The following is a 20851-nucleotide window of genomic DNA, read 5'->3' as shown; positions in this document are numbered from 1 at the left end:
AGGATGAGACACCTTCCTGTGAGTGGCTCTCTCCTTCCTGTGAGTGATACTCTCTCCTTCCTGTGAGTGACACTCTCTCCTTCCTGTGAGTGATACTCTCTCCTTCCTGTGAGTGGCTCTCTCCTTCCTGTGAGTGGCTCTCTCCTTCCTGTGAGTGGCACTCTCCTTTCTGTGTGTGGCACTCTCTCCTTCCTGAGTGACTCCTTCCTGTGAGTGGCTCTCTCCTTCCTGTGAGTGACTCTCTCCTTCCTGTGAGTGGCACTTTCCTTTCTGTGTGTGGCACTCTCTCCTTCCTGAGTGACTCCTTCCTGTGAGTGACTCTCTCCTTCCTGTGAGTGACTCTCCTTCCTGTGAGTGATACTCTCTCCTTCCTGTGAGTGACTCTCTCCTTCCTGTGAGTGACTCTCTCCTTCCTGTGAGTGATACTCTCTCCTTCCTGTGAGTGACTCCTCTCCTTCCTGTGAGTGACTCTCTCCTTACTGTGAGTGATACACTCCTTCCTGTGTGTGGCACTCTCCTTCCTGTGAGTGGCACTCTCCTTACTGTGAGTGATACACTCCTTCCTGTGTGTGGCACTCTCCTTCCTGTGTGTGGCACTCTCCTTCCTGTGAGTGGCACTCTCCTTCCTGTGCTCTCCTTCCTGTGAGTGGCACTCTCTCCTTCCTGTGAGTGACACTCTCCTTCCTGTGAGTGATACTCTCCTTCCTGTGAGTGATACTCTCCTTCCTGTGAGTGACACTCTCCTTCCTGTGAGTGACCAATGACCTCACAAGTGATGCTGTTATAGGAAGTAGTCGCTGCTGGGGAAGGTGGCGTTTCCTTTTAGGAGGATGGCGAGCCCGGGAGACCCCCCGTGCAGAGCTGTGGGGTACCTCACTGAGCTGAATAAAATCATTGCCACGCAGCAGGAGCTGCTGGAGAAGCAGAGACAGCGGATTTATCAACTGGAGGAGCAAGTGGCCAAGCTGTATAATGAGAACAGCAACCTCCAGGAGCAGCATCACAGGCACCTAGCCACATGCAGAGAGCAGCAAGCCACCACACTGCAGGAGGAGCATCACAGGCACCTAGCCACATGCAGAGAGCAACAAGCCACCACACTCCAGGAGGAGAATCACAGGCACCTAGCCACATGCAGAGAGCAGCAAGCCACCACACTGCAGGAGGAGCATCACAGGCACCTAGCCACATGCAGAGAGCAACAAGCCACCACACTGCAGGAGGAGCATCACAGGCACCTAGCCACATGCAGAGAGCAGCAAGCCACCACACTGCAGGAGGAGCATCACAGGCACCTAGCCACATGCAGAGAGCAGCAAGCCACCACACTGCAGGAGGAGCATCACAGGCACCTAGCCACATGCAGAGAGCAACAAGCCACCACACTGCAGGAGGAGCATCACAGGCACCTAGCCACATGCAGAGAGCAACAAGCCACCACACTGCAGGAGGAGCATCACCGGCACCTAGCCAGATGCAGAGAGCAACAAGCCACCACACTCCAGGAGGAGAATCACAGGCACCTAGCCACACGCAGAGAGCAGCAAGCCACCACACTGCAGGAGGAGCATCACAGGCACCTAGCCACATGCAGAGAGCAGCAAGCCACCACACTGCAGGAGGAGCATCACAGGCACCTAGCCACATGCAGAGAGCAGCAAGCCACCACACTGCAGGAGGAGAATCACAGGCACCTAGCCACATGCAGAGAGCAACAAGCCACCACACTGCAGGAGGAGAATCACAGGCACCTAGCCACATGCAGAGAGCAACAAGCCACCACACTCCAGGAGGAGAATCACAGGCACCTAGCCACATGCAGAGAGCAACAAGCCACCACACTGCAGGAGGAGAATCACAGGCACCTAGCCACATGCAGAGAGCAACAAGCCACCACACTCCAGGAGGAGCATCACAGGCACCTAGCCACATACAGAGAGCAACAAGCCACCACACTGCAGGAGGAGCATCACAGGCACCTAGCCACATGCAGAGAGCAACAAGCCACCACACTGCAGCCTGCTTCTCTGGGATCTAGTACAGAAAAGGAAAAGTAAGCGACCATAGTAATTTTCCTGTTAACCTTATATCATCTTTCCCAAAGCTGTAACAAATCAAATGACATGTAATTCTCTGTCTGATGGGGGTTGGATTTAGGGGTGCAGAGGGGTTACTGTTCACTTCTTTGGGTTCCACCATATGTTTGCTGACTCCCCATCTTGCTCTCTTTCCCCAAATGAAAAAGTAGTAAATTAAATGACAATGGCCTTTCACCAAAGGTCAGTACCACCAGCAAGCAAAAGTAAGGTTTGTTTGGTATGTCTGTGCCACACTGTGCGTGAGTCAGTGCTGAGACAGCCCTACTTCTCACAATAGCCCCTAATACTCAGTATGGTGTCTCTCCATAAATTGTACAATGTTGTTCCAGCAGTGCTGGTTCATTATTCTCATTTACTAACCTCTGATACAGTCTATCGCACCACAACCCCACACTCACTGCAATAGCTAATCACTAGAGCACTATTTGTATTTATTTTTATATGTGCGTATATTTACATGTATATAATTTATGGATATTTTTGTTTAGTTTCTTTCACAATATGGGGTGGCCATATTAACCCTTTAGCCCTGTTTTCTGGGCTTGTATTTCACAATACCAAAAATAGGGTCCAAAAGAATGCGACATGCAATTTCAGAAAAGGTGCCACATATACAGTATATTATTTAACCTTTAGAGTGCCAGGGCTTCGTCAGCCTCAGAATGCCACTGGACCTCTAGCATTTCCGGGTCCCATGATCCCTCCAGGCATGTTCACATGATCCCTCCAGGCGTGTTCACATGATCCCTCCAGGCGTGTTCACATGATGCACCCAGGCCTCAGGCGCCAGAAACAGGAGTAGAGGGCGCCGACCGGAAAGTGAGCCAGTGCCTTTGGCATACAGTACATGGTACTCCATAAGGGCCCCTGGTGTGCCAGGTATATCATTAGGGTTGGGTGCAGGTTAAGCACCCTATCATAATAAATATAAAATGCTCCTATAACACCTTTGCTACCAGACAAACACAAATGCATTGCAAGCAATTTTGGATGAGAAGATCTTACTGACAGGCAAGAAAATATTCACCTTCTATTAATGTAGCAGTGCGCAAACTGGGGGGCGCAAGATTTTTTTTGTGGGGCGCGGGTGGTTGCAGACGTCCCGCGCTCTACTCCCAGGCATTTAAATGAAATGCTGGGGGACTGCGCAAGGTCTCTGCAAACTCTACTTACCGGGATTCTGCCGGCTTCAGCACATGTGACCATGGCAACGCCGCGAGGTCATGTGACGTATGGTTGCTATGGTAACGTGACGTCAAATGCCAGCGCGGGTCACGTGACGTCACACGAGCCCGTGGCGTAATTTGACGCCGCGCGAGGTAAGGGGGCGGGGGCGGCATACGGAGAAGGTAATGCAGGGCGGGCACTGCAAAATAAGTTTGCGCCCCTGTATTAATGTACAAACAGTTGCCTATTTAAAACACTTGCATTTATTGAGTCAGTATTATTGTGTAATACATCCAATGCATTTTTATGTTTCTCACTCATTGTTTTTTGATGATTGAACAGCAATGAGCAATGTAAGACTACAGGTGTAGCCTACAGAAGCCCCGAGGTCTGCATTACCCCTATTACCAAAGTCAAAATCCAAAATACTATACATTAAACAAGATTACAGAGCATTAGCAGTAACTTGATTGTTGTAATATTAAAGTAGAAGCATTACAAAGTATAACAAAGTCATTATTGGGACTGAAGAAGGCACAGACTGACCATTGATGGCCATAACATAGATTACTCTGTCCACCATGGTTCTTTCCTGTTCTGGTTTCTGTTCCTCTTCTTTCAGCAGAACAATCTAAACTGGCTTGTAAGAAGACAGTGACATTTCAGTGTGTATTATGTACAGTTATCCAACCATGTTTGAATACATAAATGTTTATGTTGTGCTATACATATATAGTAGTAAATTAAATGACAATGGCCTTTCACCAAAGGTCAGTACCACCAGCAAGCAAAAGTAAGGTTTGTTTGGTATGTCTGTGCCACACTGTACGTGAGTCAGTGCTGAGACAGCCCTACTTCTCACAATAGCCCCTAATACTCAGTATGGTGTCTCTCCATAAATTGTACAATGTTGTTCCAGCAGTGCTGGTTCATTATTCTCATTCATTAACCTCTGATACCATCTATCGCACTACTATACATTGTATTTCTTTGTGTTAATCCAACATGTCTAATAAACCTTTCACATACATTATGCTCTATACAGTGTATGTGTATGGGTTGGTTGGAATTGTCATTCTGGAGATTTAAAGGGATTGATATTACCTTAAAATGACCTTTTCCTAGGTCATGTTAAGGTAATATCAATCCCTTTAAATCTCCAGAATTAGCTGAACATAAATTGGATATATTATATCAAAATAATAATAATAACAGCAACAACAAGAAGAGTGACTAGCTATTTTTGTGTTCTCTATAATCTATATCCTGCCATACAGTACATTCTAATGTTGGAGACATTGTTACAGAAGATAATTCCATACAGGCATTGCTTGTTAAGGATTATGCATAGGATAAAAAATAATTACAAGTAGCCTTTCATAAAAATAATGCTTCATTAAATTCATAAAACAATTTCCCTCAATCTATGAAGGTTTCATTTACAATATCGTTTATGTTTAGAAAATTCTGCATTTCAGAGGATCACCATTTAAATCCGCCCATTTTGTCTGGAATTGTTTGGTTCCAACCTGGTATGAATTGAGTGGTTGTGGTTTGGAATCCATACAGTGCTGAATAAAGTGGTTATATTATGCATTCCTTACCCTCGTTTCTGCTTGTGCATTTTCCCTGCGCTGGACACATTCTGGTGTGGTTATTGTGTGGGGGAGGTTTTCCAACAGGCTAATGTCAAATGCATCACATTTATTCTACTTTTATTGGCTTTACATTATGATATTCTGCACATTATTATCATGTACAGGACAGAATTAATAAAATATTGGATTTTATATTTACAAAATGCCAACTGTTTATCATATTTATTGTACCTTGATAGTGTGAATCAGTTAATATACTGTATAAACATACAGGGGGGCCTATGCAGAAAGGGCCGAAAAATTGCATTCGCCAGGGTTTCAATTCGCCAGGTTTTTGGCGTGTTAACCTCGCTGTATGCAGGGAGGGACAAATCCCTGGCGAATTAATGCGCCACCACCATTTGATAAAATGGCGAGTAACCGGTGGCGAGACGGCTGCCTGGCGAGAAACTGCCGAGAAGCCGTCCCCTGGCGAGATGTGTTTGCAGCAGAGAGAGATCCGCTGCGCAAAAATCGGCACATTAAAAATCATTGAAAAATCATTTTTATTGATAGTGTAGATGTGCAGGGCCTCTGCGGAGCTGAACCGTGTTGGTTTCAGGTCGGGGGACCCCCTGCTTCCCGAGATACAGGCCCCCTTTATGAGGTGCCATTATCCCTCTGCATTTAAAGGTCCCGATCATGAGACCGTGGAATGTAAACAAAGCAGAGGGATACCGGCACCCCCTAAAGGGGCCTGTATCTCGGGAAGCAGGGGTCCCCAGACCTAAAACTAAAGTGCTTCAGCTCCGGAGACCCCCTGCACATCTACAGTATAAATAAAACACACATATCAATAAACACTCGTTCCTTACCTTTGCGGCTATGTGCTACGTTAACGAAGCAGCATGACTGTATTTTTAATAATAATGTATAGTGAGCAGGGGGTCTCTGAGCCACAAATCAAAGCTCAGGGGACCCCCTGCTCCTGCACAATATTATTAAAATACAGAAATGCTGCTTCATTACCATAGTGTATAGCCGCTAAGGCAATGAAGGGTTAAGGCAGAATAGCATGTTTATTTGGGACAATTGCCCCCAATAAACATGGCAATAAACAACATACACCCCCTGCGTATTTAAAATACAAGAATAAAGACATTAAATACATATAGCACTTACCCATTACCGGTTGCCACGATGAAGGCCATCCTCCTCTTCATCCTGCCCATGCCCCCTCCGCTGCTGCAAAACAGACACAAGAATGAAAACATCCAAAGTAATGTCCCCTAACCCCTTAATCACCATAGCGGTTATTAACCGCTACAGTCATTAAGGGGTTAACCCACCCTCACCCACCACTCGGGACGCCACTCGGGACGCCTACATACCCTCCCACACTAACCCCCCACCCCGTGAGGCCTAACCACCCTCACTCACTACCCACAAGGGAGGCCTACCCACATACCGTTTGGGAAACACCCCCCCCCCACCCCCAGTACCCACAATAAAAACAATACAGTGTCCCACAATAAACATCATTATATTTAATAAATACATTACCCACCCCCTGTGCCCCCCCATAAATAAAAGATTTATCCTTTTACATACAAGGTTCATAACGCAGCCCCACGCGAGTCCCCGGTGGGCTGGCGGGGCACCTGACAGACCTACAGGGTACCAGCAGCCCTTTTCAAACAGGTTCTGGAGGCCTGCTGGTGGGTCCCGCCAGCACCATGGCCCCCAGGTGGTCTCCTTGGGTCACCGTGGTCCACAATTGGGTTCCCACGGTAGGCCCAAGGATGTCTGGGAGCCCCGGGTCAGACCCACAGGTGTTTGCGGGGCCTCGTGTGGTTCCCATGGGGGTCTGGGGAACTCACGAGTGCTCACTACGGGTCCGCGGTGCCCCCACAGAAGTGGGACCACACATCTTCATCCCCGCACCTACGGGTCGGCGGTGCCCCCACAGATGTGAGGCCACCGCTTCATCCCCGCAGACTACGGGTCCATGGTGCCCCCACAGATGTGAGGCCACCGCTTCATCCCCGCATGTGTCACCCGTGGAACCGCCAGCCTGATACCCGTGAGATACCCGAGGAGACCCGCAGGTGGTCTCCAGAGGTCTCACGCGGAACCACGGAACAAACCCTGAATGTAAAAAAAATAAACCTGGCCTATACATTCAATACATTCCCTCCCCCCCCCCCCCAACACCTACAGTACAATAATGTGCAAAATAACTATTATCCAGATAGGAATAATAGATTATTTGCAAATTATTAAAAACATTAACTAGCATATTCAAATAAATTAAGTACTACTGACCTTATCAACAAGAAGTCTCATTCGCCAGCAACATCTTTGTCTTGCCCACAAAAAACATAGCCAATACAATGCCAATACATTGCAATTACATTGAGATATCAATTAACCCCTTAAATACCATATCGAATAATAACTGTAAAGGTAATTAAGGGGTTAAGCCACACTGGCTCGATACCCACCCTTCATCCATGAATTTGTACATTGGCTTCATCATGCAAATATATACAGTGGTTGACAAATCACCAAAAAATCTACTCGCCACACAAAAAAATCTACCCGCCACCTAGTACCAAACGTGTGCTGCTTGGGCCAATATTTACTCGCCCGGGGGTTAAATCCACTCGCCCGGGGCGAGCAAATGTATAGGTTTGTCGAACACTGTATATATATATACACAGAGAGATATATATATATATCATATATATATCATATATATATCACCCCATTCCCTTAACCCCCCCCCCTCCCCCCTTTCCCCCCCCCTCCCCTTCCCCCCCCCCCTTTCCTGGACCGGAGTTAGGACCACACAATTTTAGTTTACACTATTATCACTTATTGGTAAATGGGTTATACAATTAGTATAATATTAATATCACTATACACAAATTATTTATATTATATTCTATACGTGTAAATACAGTCACATATATTTAACACTTGGACTTAATTCCATCACCACTAGAATTACTCACATAATGGTATTAATACAATTGAGTTTTAATATAGTAGTATATTAGATACATTTTTTTCTTATTCACACCTATACACTTATATATAAGCACTTAGTACATTCACATCTTAGTTTACCCCCTCCTGAGACCTTGCCTTATCCTGGCCTATGGACTTGAATTATATGTGCACCGTGCGTATGTTGTTAGGCATATGTTATTATGGGAAATTGTCCTCTTTATAAGGGTCCAATATTTGGTAATAACGCTTTCTTACTGTGTTATCATTGGATTCTGTCTAATTGTTGAAACTATATTTATATGTTTCTCAATACAATATGGTTCTGATAAATTGTATGCAATTTGGATTTCTATATATAACTATACAGGGAGACACCTTCTACATTTTTAGTGGTCATGTCAGCTGGAATCACTTTGCACGTATATGATATGTATTTATTATACATTCCTTGCATATATGTCTATCATGATGTTTCTATGACAAATCTATCTATCACTCATGTGAACATTGTTTTGTTATATTAGGTTTACTCCCCATAGGATTACCATGTGTGTTTTTTTATTTATTGTTGTTTGAACATTTTTTCTTTACTCTTTTAACTCTAAGGTTTTAAATAAGTATTGTGCGCATCTATTTAACATGAATCAGCACCAAGTCTATTTACAGCTGAGAAGGGGAGATTACTAGCGATTTAGATAATTGGAGAGCATATATAAGACCGGACCTCCCCCTTCTCTATACTTCCCTTTGAAAAAGTCACCCGTGAGTGACGAAACGCGTCAGGGAGCGTCATCACGTTAGACGCAGGGACATTGACGTCATCACCGCACGCCGGAACTGATTGGACCGTGCGACTGCTGCAGAGGCTTGAGCCACGAGGAGCCATCTTTCCAGGACCCTATACATGTATACGGATCATATCAGCCCTGGACATTTGTTTGGACACTGATCCTAATGCTGCAAGATCGGGACTGCCCCAGGACACTGCAGATACAAACCGGATGGTGGTGATTATTCACACAATGCTTGATTTTATTGCTTTCTTGTAAGCGCATTTCTTAATCCCTTCCCTCCCTTCCCCTCAATAAATTGACTATTTTACGCTATGGGTGTGCGCTCTCTCTCCCCCTTTTTTTATTTATATATATATATATATATATATATATATATATATATATATATATATATATATATACACACACATGATGAACCAATATACAAATAAATGTAGAAGGGTTATCAAAAACATGCAGTACTCAAAATAACAGTTCTCCATTTATGCACACTACAATACAAGTAATTTCCTGTCATAATCCTAACTGATATTACAATCAAAAAGATAAAATGCCAATCAAAAACCTCTAATCACAATCAACACATTGCATTAACATTGAATATATGATGCATACAATCTATGCACCATATATATTCTGCTAATGAATGTTAACAATAACATTTCAATCCAAATACAGATAACTCCAAACAAATATACTATTGTAACTGGTAAACATAAATCAATTACCATTCAATAATGACATCCATAAACAATTAACATTGCATCCCTAAACAATTTACATTCAATCCCTAACAATTAAACAATTAACTAATTCAAACCTGCAACTCAGCAATGTAGGCTGTGAAAATATATAAGTACCAAGAAGCATAAAGAATTAACAACGAAGGCTACCCCTGACCTCTAAAACAGCATACAATAGCAACGATTACATCTATCTAATTTTGAAAGACTTTAAACACATGCATAGTCAAAATAAATTAAAAACACAGCAAATCAAGCTTTTAAAATACTATCATTTCTTACCCTGTATGTATATATCTCTCTAGACATACATACATACATACAGTGGCAAGAAATGATATACCACAGATAATTAAATAAACATGTAAAGAACAGAATTTAAAAAAATTAACTACCGTAGTTGAATTAAATACATTTCTTTACTTCACTTACCATTACTTGCCCCCACCGACTCCCGTTGAACTGGTTACTCACGTACAAAACCACCAGGCACAGGAACCCATAAAATAACAAACCATAAAAAAATAAACATTAAACTAAAAATCCAAATCAATCCACGGGTCTTCTACTTGTATCCATCTTCATCTGTATTCTTCTTTCTTTTACCTTCTTCCGGGGTCTTCTTCCCGTCTTCGGCTACGCCCTGGTCTTCTTTCTTCTCCGGAGGTCCTTCCTCCTCGGCGTCTGGCTTCAAAATGAGACGACATAGGCTTTTAAAGGCCTATGACGTCACATTTTCGTCATATGGTTCCCACGAGCCTGATTGGGCCGTGAAAACCATGTGTTTTGGCCGATAAAAAAAAACTGATGACGTCACTTAAAGGCAATGAAAGCACAGCCAATCAGAATGGCTTTGCTTCAATTGCCTTTAAGATGACGTCATTAAAAGAAACATGGTAGTCCACACATGGTACGGTAGCCAATCAGAGCGTGGGAACTGCATCCCTACTCTGTGTTTTTAATTATTTTGACTATGCATGTATGCTTCAATGTGTGTTTAAAGTCTTTCAAAATTACATAGATTTAACGTTGCTATTGTATGTTGTTTTAGAGGTCAGGGGTAGCCTTCATTGTTAATTGTTTATGCTTCTTGGTACTTATATATTTTCACAGCCTACATTGCTGAGTTGCAGGTTTGAATTAGTTAATTGTTTAATTGTTAGGGATTGAATGTAAATTGTTTAGGGATGTCATTATTGAATGGTAATAGATTTATTTTTACCGGATTGGTTACAATAGTATATTTGTTTGGAGTTATCTGTATTTGGATTGAAATGTTATTGTTAACATTCATTAGCAGAATGTATATGGTGCATAGATTGTATGCATCATATATTCAATGTTAATACAATGTGTTGATTGTGATTAGAGGTTTTTGATTGGCATTTTATCTTTTTGATTGTAATATCAGTTAGGATTATGACAGGAAATTACTTGTATTGTAGTGTGTATTAATGGAGAACTGTTATTTTGAGTACTGCATGTTTTTGATAACCCTTCTACATTTATTTGTATATTGGTTCATCATGTGTGTGTGTATATATATATATATATATATATATGTATATATATATTTGCATGATGAAGCCAATGTACAAATTCATGGGTGAAGGGTGGGTATCAGGCCAGTGTGGCTTAACCCCTTAATTACCTTTGAGGTTATTATCCGATATGGTATTTAAGGGGTTAATTGATATCTCAATGCAATTGCAATGTATTGGCTATGTTTTTTTGTGGCCAAGACAAGGATGTTGCTGGCGAATGAGACTTCTTGTTGATAAGGTCAGTAGTACTTAATTTATTTGAAAATGTTAGTTAATGTTTTTAATAATGGCCAAATAATCTATTATCCCTATCTGGATAATAGTTATTTTGGACATTATTGTACTGTAGGTGTTGGGGGGGGGGGGGTGTTCCCCAACGCTATGTGGGTAGGCCTCCCTTGTGGGTAGTGGGTGAGGGTGGTTAGGCCTCGCGGGCTGGGGGTTTACTGTGGGAGGGTATGTAGGCGTCCCGAGTGGTGAGTGAGGGTGGGTTAACCCCTTAATGACTGTAGAGGTTAATAACCGCTATGGTGATTAAGGGGTTAGGGGACATTACTTTGGATGTTTTCATCGTTGTGTATGTTTTGCAGCAGCGGAGGGGGCATGGCCAGGATGAAGATGAGGATGGCCTTCATCGTTGCAGCCGGACATGGGTGAGTACTATATGTATTTAATGTATTTATTGCTGTTAATGTATTTAAAATGGGCACATTCACTATTATCCCTTTGTGGATAATAGTAATTGTGGCCATAACTATACTTCTATGTGTTAGGGGGTGGGGGGTTATTTCTTTAAAAGTATGTATGTGTTTATTCATTCATTTGGGGGGGGCACATAATTGGTACTGCAGGCCTGCGGGTAACACCCGAGGGCCCCCGCTGGTCTATAGTATCATTGATGTGCATATATGTGTATGTTAGGGGTTATAGGTGTTGTAGTTATATATATATATACATATTTATATTCATTTATTTATTTATTCTTTTACATTTATTTATTTAGTGTGGGGCTGCTGTGTGTGATTATTTTTCGTAGTGGGGGTGGGTGAAGGGGGTATTAGCCCCAACGGTGTTTTTTTTAGGGCTTGCGGGGGGGTAGCGGGAGGGGTTAACCCTTTCATGACCGTAGCAGTATTAACTGCTACGGTCCTGAAGGGGTTAAGTGCACCCGCAACCCCCCGCAAGCCCTAAACTCACACCAAGGGCCACATACCCCCTTCACCCACACCCGCTACCCACAATAAAGCTGGCACGGTGGGTTAACCCCTTCATTGCCTTAGCGGTTACTCGCTAAGGTAATGAAGTGGGCTGCACATGCATTTTTCCTGCCTCGGATGCATGCCGGGGGCCTTCGGTGCTGATATTCCTGGGTATCAGCTGTGGAGCCCCCCTGCATCAATCCGAGCCAGGAAAGGGGATGATTTTTTTTTTATGTCACCTATCGCCGCTCAGCTCCAGCTTCTTGCCAACTTTTGTTGGCGGAGCTATTTGGAGAACATCTCTCCATTTTAATGGCGCGATCAGCGGGGAGATGGTGATCGGGGCTTCCTGCATACGGCCCTTTTTAAAACTGGCGAGATATTGCTTCTCGCCACCCGCGCGGCGAGTTTTTAAAACAAAAAAAAAACTGGCGCTTTTTACTCATCTCGCCAGTTTCTCGCCATTTACTAAATTGCTATAGGCATATTTGGCAAAAAACTGGCGAGATTGGGCTTCTCGCAGCTCTCTGCATAGGCCCCACACTGTTCTATGTTTGCCAGTTAGTGTTGAATATCTCTAACAGATGTGTTAAGTTTTGCTGCTTATAGTAACAATTCTTTGGACCACATCTTATTATTTTAATTTATCTTGTTCATCTAGATTACAACATCATTTGCATAGAGGTTTGGGTGTCACAATAAAGAATTTAAAAAATGGGTTATTATTGTAGTGATTGGTATCCCTTTACATAATTTTCATGTGTATACTTTGCAAACATTCAGGATTGCATACTTAAAAGAATATAAAATGTATCTGCCATTTACAGATATTTCACTTGGGAATTTTCCATCAGTGACTGCTATATTTTACATTTCATTATTCAGTTACAGAGCCCAAACAGGTGCGGTTGGGGTAACAGATCATACATTACTTATACATTTTAAATACGACGTTTTTGTTACAAAAGTCAATATTAATTTCCCATAGTAACATCTATTTCAGTTTCAAGTTAAAATAGTTAAAGTACCAACTTTTTTTGATGAACAGAAAATAAAATTTGTTGAACAGTTAGAGGAATCTGACCTGCAATCTGCTAATTGTGTGATCAGTCGGGTTTCTTTTGATTGCTTTTATGGAAATAATTCCTTTGTAAATGATGCCTGTTATTGACTAATGTCTTGATGCTTGGTTTCTTACTGTATGTACCTTGTTGTTTTGTATAAATACTGACAAACATAATTTTTTAAATATAATGTGCAGCAAACTTCGCACTTAAGAGGGAATATTCATAGCATTGATGTAGACTCTTTTTTTAATTGAAATGTCCCTTTTCTCTGTGCATTTTTTTGTTAGATAATCCAGTTATTTTGGGAGGCAGCTTCCAGAAAAACAACATTTCAAGTGAATAGTTTGGTGGAGTTTATAGTTGAAAAAAGCATGATACTAAAAATATGTTTCTGTTCTTGTCAAACTATTGTAGTAGAGGACTTCTGTATTTTAGGGCTGTTGATGAAGCTGAATCTCTTAAATCCCCTAAGTGGATTTAGTCTTGGGATGCAAATAATCTGGGATATTTATGGAATAGAACTAAGCTTTCCAATGTACACTATTAAGATCTTACAAATAGAATGCGTTTCATCTCAATTTTTCAATGGGAAATACCTACCTCTATACAATATAAATATTAGTACTGTTATTTCAGAACTGTTTGTATGAAGCCTAAGTATCATACGGTATATATGGTATTTATTAACATTTTGCTTCTGGTCATTACCACATTAGGAACAACTCCAACAATTAAATTTGTCGGCAAAAAATGGCTTTTGCCAAAGCTTACCCTAGGTTTTAAAGGAGCAATCCAATCAATATCCTACATGTGTTTTTCTGTTAAAATAAATAATTTCTGTGGTGTCAGATAATACTTACTACCTTTAAAAAAAAATATTCAATTCTTATTGCTATTTTTAATGAGTTTTAATATACTGAGAATCCTTTAATTTCTATAGAAGGTTTTAAACACTTCCCCAGCAGTGCAAGATATTTGTAACACTTTCTGGTTTGGGGTCATTTGTTGCCAATATTCCCACCAGTTTCAGTTGCAAACTGTAGCAATAGATAATGTTACCTTAGTAATATAAGAATACATTGTAGCTGCTGAGTTACACTGCCTGAAGGATTGATTTGAAACTGAAAGGCAGCCATTTAGTGAACCCTGGGAAACCGGATTTTGCTGATCGATCACAGGAGAACGAATCGATTGGCAACTTAGGTAATTAATTTTAAATACAGGTAATCAAAGGCTGCATATAGAGTATGAAAAAAAAATCTTTTGTATTTTTTAAGGTGCTTAGATCGCTTCTTTAAATATTGTAATTATTTGACTCAGTAAGAAAGTATGGAAGATTAATACATTTTTTTTTATAGTAAAGGGATTTCTATGCGGTTAGTCCTTAGATGGAGGTGACATATTTATTAAAGATCCTCTCTAATTAAAGCACCAGTTAAACAATATCCTACGTGTTTTTTTAATAAATCAGTTCTGTACTATGAGAAAATACTTGAAGCATTAAAAAATATGTTTTAAGACCTTTTTTTTTTTTTAAATTCTATTTTTATTACAAAATTTTGGGAGAGGGGGAAATGGAGAAAATAAAAGATGGGGGTGGGGGGTTGGGGAAGAGTACAAAAAATAAAGACGGGGGGGGGAACACATTAATTTAGAATTTTACAGAGCAAATCATCTTATAACATTCAGTCACACAGTCAGTATATATAGCAGTTTTTACAAGATTACGCGGGTATTAATTTCTGGTTGACCAGCACCCAAAATTCATGGCACCCACACCTTCTGGAAATCTGCACAGGTGTCATTGTTAAGAGTAACCAATTTTTCCATGCAGCAAATCTGCCAGACTTTATTTGTAACTTTAGGGATTGAGGGGATAGTTGGTTGCTTCCATACTGCCGCTAGTTCGCGTCTCGCGGCTGAAGACATGTGGCACAGTCATTTATTCTCATGTCCCGTGAGGAGGTGATGTGGTTTGTTTAATAGGAATAACCAGGGATCTAGAGGGAGGTCCAAACCGAAAAACCCTTGTGACCACATTTTGATTTCCATCCAATAAGCTGATATGAGTGGGCACCCCCACCACATATGGAGAAATGTGCCCTGTACTCCACATCCCTTCGGAGATATTGTTTGATACTCTGGGATGACTTTAGCTAGTCTAGTGGGGGTCAAGTTCCACCTCATCATAACCTTATAGGCATTTTCTCTGATTGTGATGCACATTGAGAATGTAGCAACCGTCTGAAAAATATCATTCCAGTCTTCCATGTCTAGTTCCTCCCCCAGATCCCTTTCCCATTGGAGCATATATTTCAGTTTTTGATTCATAAAATGTTTGTAATGTAGGAAGCATTTCCAAAGTGACAGCCCCTTCCCCTTCTGATAGGCTCTGGCTCTTGAGCCCCGCCCTCTCTCTAGCAGTGCACCAATTGTATCTAATAACTGCCCAGTCAATCATATTATATTCTAGGAACTACATTTCCCATAATGCTGAATTAAATAGCCCTGAGCAAAGCGATTGATTACAGGAGAACGGATTGATCTGCAGCTTAGCTAATCACTTGTCAGTGTGCAGATTGTATTGATGCACATGTTGAATAGGAAAAATATATATATATATATCTTATTTTTTTTTAAACGGCAGCTTGAACTGCAACTTTAATGGTTGTTAAAATCATGCCTGTGGGCACATGGTAAAGATACAAAATAACTGTCTGATCAATTAACTACAACGATATAAAAAATGTGTTGAATTTCCCAATGTCTAGTAGTTGTGAGGATGCTTGAAGTGTTAATTAAGAAAAATGGTCCACATATTATTTAAAACGACTTGTTTCTGTAAAGGACAGTGATTAATATTCTTACTAGTTTGCATTTGACAGTATATTGGTATTAGACTGTATTGCAGTATACTGCCAGGTTAGAGACAATTTGGGCATCCATACAGTACCACATCTCACATTATTAGATGTTTAATGATGCCTAAGTGTTTTATTTGTCTTCCAGAGTTAAAATCAATATCCATAGAACATTGTTTTTATTGATGTGCTGTAGTATGGATCACTGAACAGCTGTTTAAGGTAAACCCCATTAGCTGATCAGCGGGAATACTGTGAGGTTATTCTCTGTAAAACGCAAATATCCTTGTTAAGAGTATGTATAATATACAAAGATCGCTTAGGGTTTTATTTTAACAATTGTTTAAATTCTGTTCAAACATCATTTTTTTTTTTACATTTCAAACATACTGTCAACCACTGCCATTAAAAAAAAAGAAGATGCATTTAGGGTCATTCACTAACGGATGCAAAACATCCATAAATTATAGAAGATATGGAGAAACAATTGAGCTATATACTGTAGTTATAGGATACCGCAGAGCAGGGGTAACCAACTCCAGTCAAGGACTGAGCCACCTGTACTGAAGCAGGGATATCCTGAAAACCTGACCTGTTGGTAGCTCTTGAGGACTGGATTTGGCCGCCATGCTGTAGAGCAAACTGTGACTAACACAGATCCGCGCAGGCCAGAAAACGCAGCTGCGAGTGTTCAACAGGCGTGTTACCCAACTCGTGCTTTGGGTTTACATGCGCTTTTTAATTACTGTAAATCTAGTTTTATGACACATGGGGGTAGATCCACAGAAGTCCGTCATTTTTGTTAATTTTAATGGTTATCCTCAAAGCTAATGAGATGCAAAATTAACGTTTGTTCGTGAGAGCAGCAGCATTATTAACAGTGATTGTCATGTCTCCAATATACTGCTCGAGCGCATTGGTGAAACTTTAATGAGCGTTATTAACGCATGTGATAAAGACGCATTACACGTGTGCACCAAAATCTAATGCAAATCTTGTTATAATATTGTGAAATTATACATTTTTACATGTATTTTCAAAAATAGAGAGAGGTTTATGTTGGAAACCTATCTCTAGCAAGAAGCACATTAATGGTGCACACCTAGGCTATTAAAACTTAACATTTATTTATGCCATAATTAATATAATATTTACACATGCAAAAATACATTTGTAATCAAAATATATTGTGTGTATTGTGTTCTTTAAAAACTCTGTCTTACAGGAGGGTGCGATGGAAACACTGCGTTATCAATACATACCCATCAGGGGTTAAATTGGTCATGTGATATTTTATATATAACAATCCCAGGACGATGGGAAAAATGTATTGAGCTGCAAACTGATGTAGGTCGGCTGATAAAAGGTAATTCACAAAGGAGTCAACACTGGTTCTGAGGCAGCAATAGGGCAATTGTTGTCAGTCAATGGTGTGGCATGTCAAAGTGTTTACCAGGATTGAGGTGATATATAGTGGTAAGTAGAGAATTCGTCAGCAACACAGCATACCTAAGTACTCACCTTAGATTGCACTAATATGCGAATACACCCAAGCTGTAATTCTTAAACTTTCTTCACTATTAAAATAAACTGTTAACTTAAATTCACAACCACTTGGAATAAATTACCAATACTAGTGGATGGAATAAACAGTACCCTATAGTGAGTGTATTACACAAAGCAATATATATTTCATGTTGGTGTTGTGATATAAATTTTACACTTAACTTTTTCGATTATTTTGTGTCCTTCATTGATTTAAATTGGACATTAATAGAAATTACATATTTATTATTGTTGAGGTATGTTTGGATATACATTATTGCACACCCATATGTTATACAGTCATTATTACATTATATACCATATTAGCTCACACAAAAATATTAATTTAATCACTAAAAACCACACTGCAGTTTATGATCTGTTTCAGACATTTATATGATCCCTAATATTTATATTTGTATGACATGTAACCTTTTGAATGAAAGGGTTAAGTCCTATACTCAGTACATTGCGTTTAGGCTCTTCCCAGAAATAACGCCATGATTATCAGGCCCTGGATGTGAGTAACGGCAGCTTTTGGAAGGTGCTAAATTTCGCAGCGTTTCTCCCGTGCACGAGAATGGCTGAGGATCTGCATTGTTAAGTAAACGGCTCATTACCATATGAGTAAGCAAGATATCCATTAAAAGTTAGCGAGCCAATATTTTCCAGGTAAACGCGAGGACACTAACAGTAAGCACCCTTGGGGATGTATAAAAATGTGATTATTTGGCCAGGTCTCTAGTGATGGGGTTCTGTGTGGTTTTCAGTTTTTTTTTAATTTTTACTTTCTTGTAGTTGATGCGAGATAGCTATATATACAGTGTGTGTGTGTGTGTATATACAAATAAATCATGACACGGTGTAATATGTCATGTGTTGTTGTTTATCTGAGGTTGTATTTACCTAATTTTAAGACCTGCTAAGGAACAGATGATTGTTATTATGTCCTGATATGTAAAACCATAGAATTCAAAGAGGGTGTACTTTCTTTTTCACACAACTGTGTGCGTGTCTATATATATATATATATGTGTATGTATGTATGTATGTATGTATATATATATGTGTGTGTGTGTGTGTGTGTGTGTATGTATATATATATACAGTGTTCGACAATCCTATACATTTACACGCCCGGGGCGGGTGGATTTAACCTCCGGGTGAGTAAATATTGGCCCAAGCAGCACACGTGTTCGTTTTTTAAAATTTTCCCTGCTTGCGCTGAAAAAAAAAAAAACCCACCCCCTGCCTGACAGCTGATTGGCCAATCAAAGCTCCCAGGCTTTGTGGCTGCGCGGCCAGGCTCTATATGATATTTTGCAGACAATATTGTTCAGGTGTGAGATAATGTGATGCTTGGCCCCTATGTGCTGCCTACTCACAGGATGTCAGTAGGATAGGTACAGTGGCGGGATAGGTGGAGTCTGGTGGGTCCCTGTGGACGTGGACGGGAAGCAGCTGGGACTGGGATGTCAGTAGGATAGGTACAGTGGCGGGATAGGTGGAGTCTGGTGGGTCCCTGTGGACGTGGACGGGAAGCAGCTGGGACTGGGATGTCAGTAGGATAGGTACAGTGGCGGGATAGGTGGAGTCTGGTGGGTCCCTGTGGACGTGGACGGGAAGCAGCTGGGACTGGGATGTCAGTAGCAGGTGTACATGGAAAGACAGACAGACCTCCGTGGTGCAGATCAATGGTTTACAGATAAACTTTATGTAGTAATAAAAATGTGCACTCACAATGTATAAAATAAATACAGGCGTTTTGTCACTATATAAGTGATAGGAAGGTAAGGGTGGTTGCCGCAGCTCACCGCACCGCCGATATCCCGGACAGGTCTTATCTGCAGGCTCCCTGTGTTCCTCTCTACACCATAACAGTGTGGGGATCTCCTGCTGCGGTATCTCCGGCGCGCCGCGTCACTTCCGGTGGGCACGATCAGCTCCGTCGCTTCACTTCCGCCCCCAACGAGCAACCATTCTTTTTCCAGATCGTTGGACACGGTAAGTATCCTCTGCCTCCGTCCTGCTGCCTCTCCATGCCCCCTGCACTCACACCCGCGGCCCCCTCTGCCTCCAGCCGCTCTGGTGCTCCACTGTCCCCCAAAGTCCCCGCGAGCGGGAGATGGGGGAGGGGGGAGGAGAGTGGGGAGCGTGGTGGTGCTGGTCGTGACTTTCCCCCCTCCTGTGTGTGTGTGTGTGTGTATATATATATGGGAGAGTGTGTGTGTGTGAGTGTGTGTATATATGGGAGTGTGTGTGTCACGGTGACTTTATGGCAGGCTGTAATTTACACAAAAATATATATATAACTGGGTTTGAACTGGGACGAGACTTAGATATGATAAAATATAATTTATTCCTTGATAAAGGTGAACACACGAAATATACAAATAACAGGCAAAATATAGACACTTACGTAAAGATGGAAATGATGAAACAGTCACATCTGGACTGGCAGTTCATACAGCACCCTTCATCATCCCAAGACATTGCATAGCATTTCTCTCAGCAATCAAGATGGTATAGAAGGACACTTCAGATGATATCAGAAGACCATGGATAGCTGGGTTACCACAAGTTATATACCTTTTGTAACTCTATCCTTAACATTTAAGTACAGGTGATTGGTTTGCAATTACCTCCAGCCACTCTCTAACGTGGGAATACATTTTGATACATGCCCCCCTGCTAGTTGCACAGGCGCAGTAGCACTCTAGGGTCTCATTTCTGTAGCCCCACATTTGCATCAGGAATGCCAGCCAGTCTACTAAACGAAATTCCTGGCAGGAAACCCTTTGTTGTAAGGTGTGAAAGGGGACACTTACAAAAACATTCAGTTCCTTTGGTCCCTTGGCCAAGAATAAGCAATTAGGCAATTTAGCCTTTGATCACCAGGCTATGTTAATTCTTCAGGATGCCCTTCCTGCCTACCTAGCCCACGAATACACATATGTAGCTTTTAGCACGTCCAGCCGAGGACATCTCATAATATTCTTATATTTAATAAGGTCACTCATTCTGTAGCCCCACTCCTAAATCAGGGGTGTGGGGCAGGATACTATGGTTTGTAAGTGTGAGTTTTAACACTCACAAACCACTCCAGCTTCCTAAACATTTGGTCGCATTCCTGACCATTTGCAATCCTTAATAGGCAGGCATCTTTGAGGGTAATTTGAACAAAGGGCTAGAATCACTGTTTTAACATTAACCCTTTCCCTCCCGCAGCAACCCTAGTGT

At 41.5% G+C, this 20851-nt stretch overlaps 1 protein-coding gene across 3 annotated transcripts in view; it reads left to right on the top strand.

Moving 5' to 3' along the window:
• The first annotated feature begins 1516 nt into the window (after positions 1-1516).
• IQSEC1 (IQ motif and Sec7 domain ArfGEF 1) overlaps positions 1517-20851 on the top strand; it is a 435749-nt gene continuing 416414 nt past the window's right edge. For 2 of the 3 annotated variants that reach the window (XM_075574981.1, XM_075574980.1), the window contains exon 1: positions 1518-2053. The gene's annotated coding sequence lies outside the window, so the exon portion shown is untranslated. Of the gene's footprint in view, positions 2054-20851 lie in introns of all 3 variants that reach the window. The other variant, XM_075574982.1, reaches the window with a different exon arrangement.

This window comes from Ascaphus truei, chromosome 17, assembly GCF_040206685.1.
Source record: "Ascaphus truei isolate aAscTru1 chromosome 17, aAscTru1.hap1, whole genome shotgun sequence".
NCBI classification, from domain to species: domain Eukaryota; kingdom Metazoa; phylum Chordata; class Amphibia; order Anura; family Ascaphidae; genus Ascaphus; species Ascaphus truei.
The sequence above is the reverse complement of the archived record's forward strand: the minus strand, read 5'-3'. Positions and strand labels throughout refer to the sequence as shown.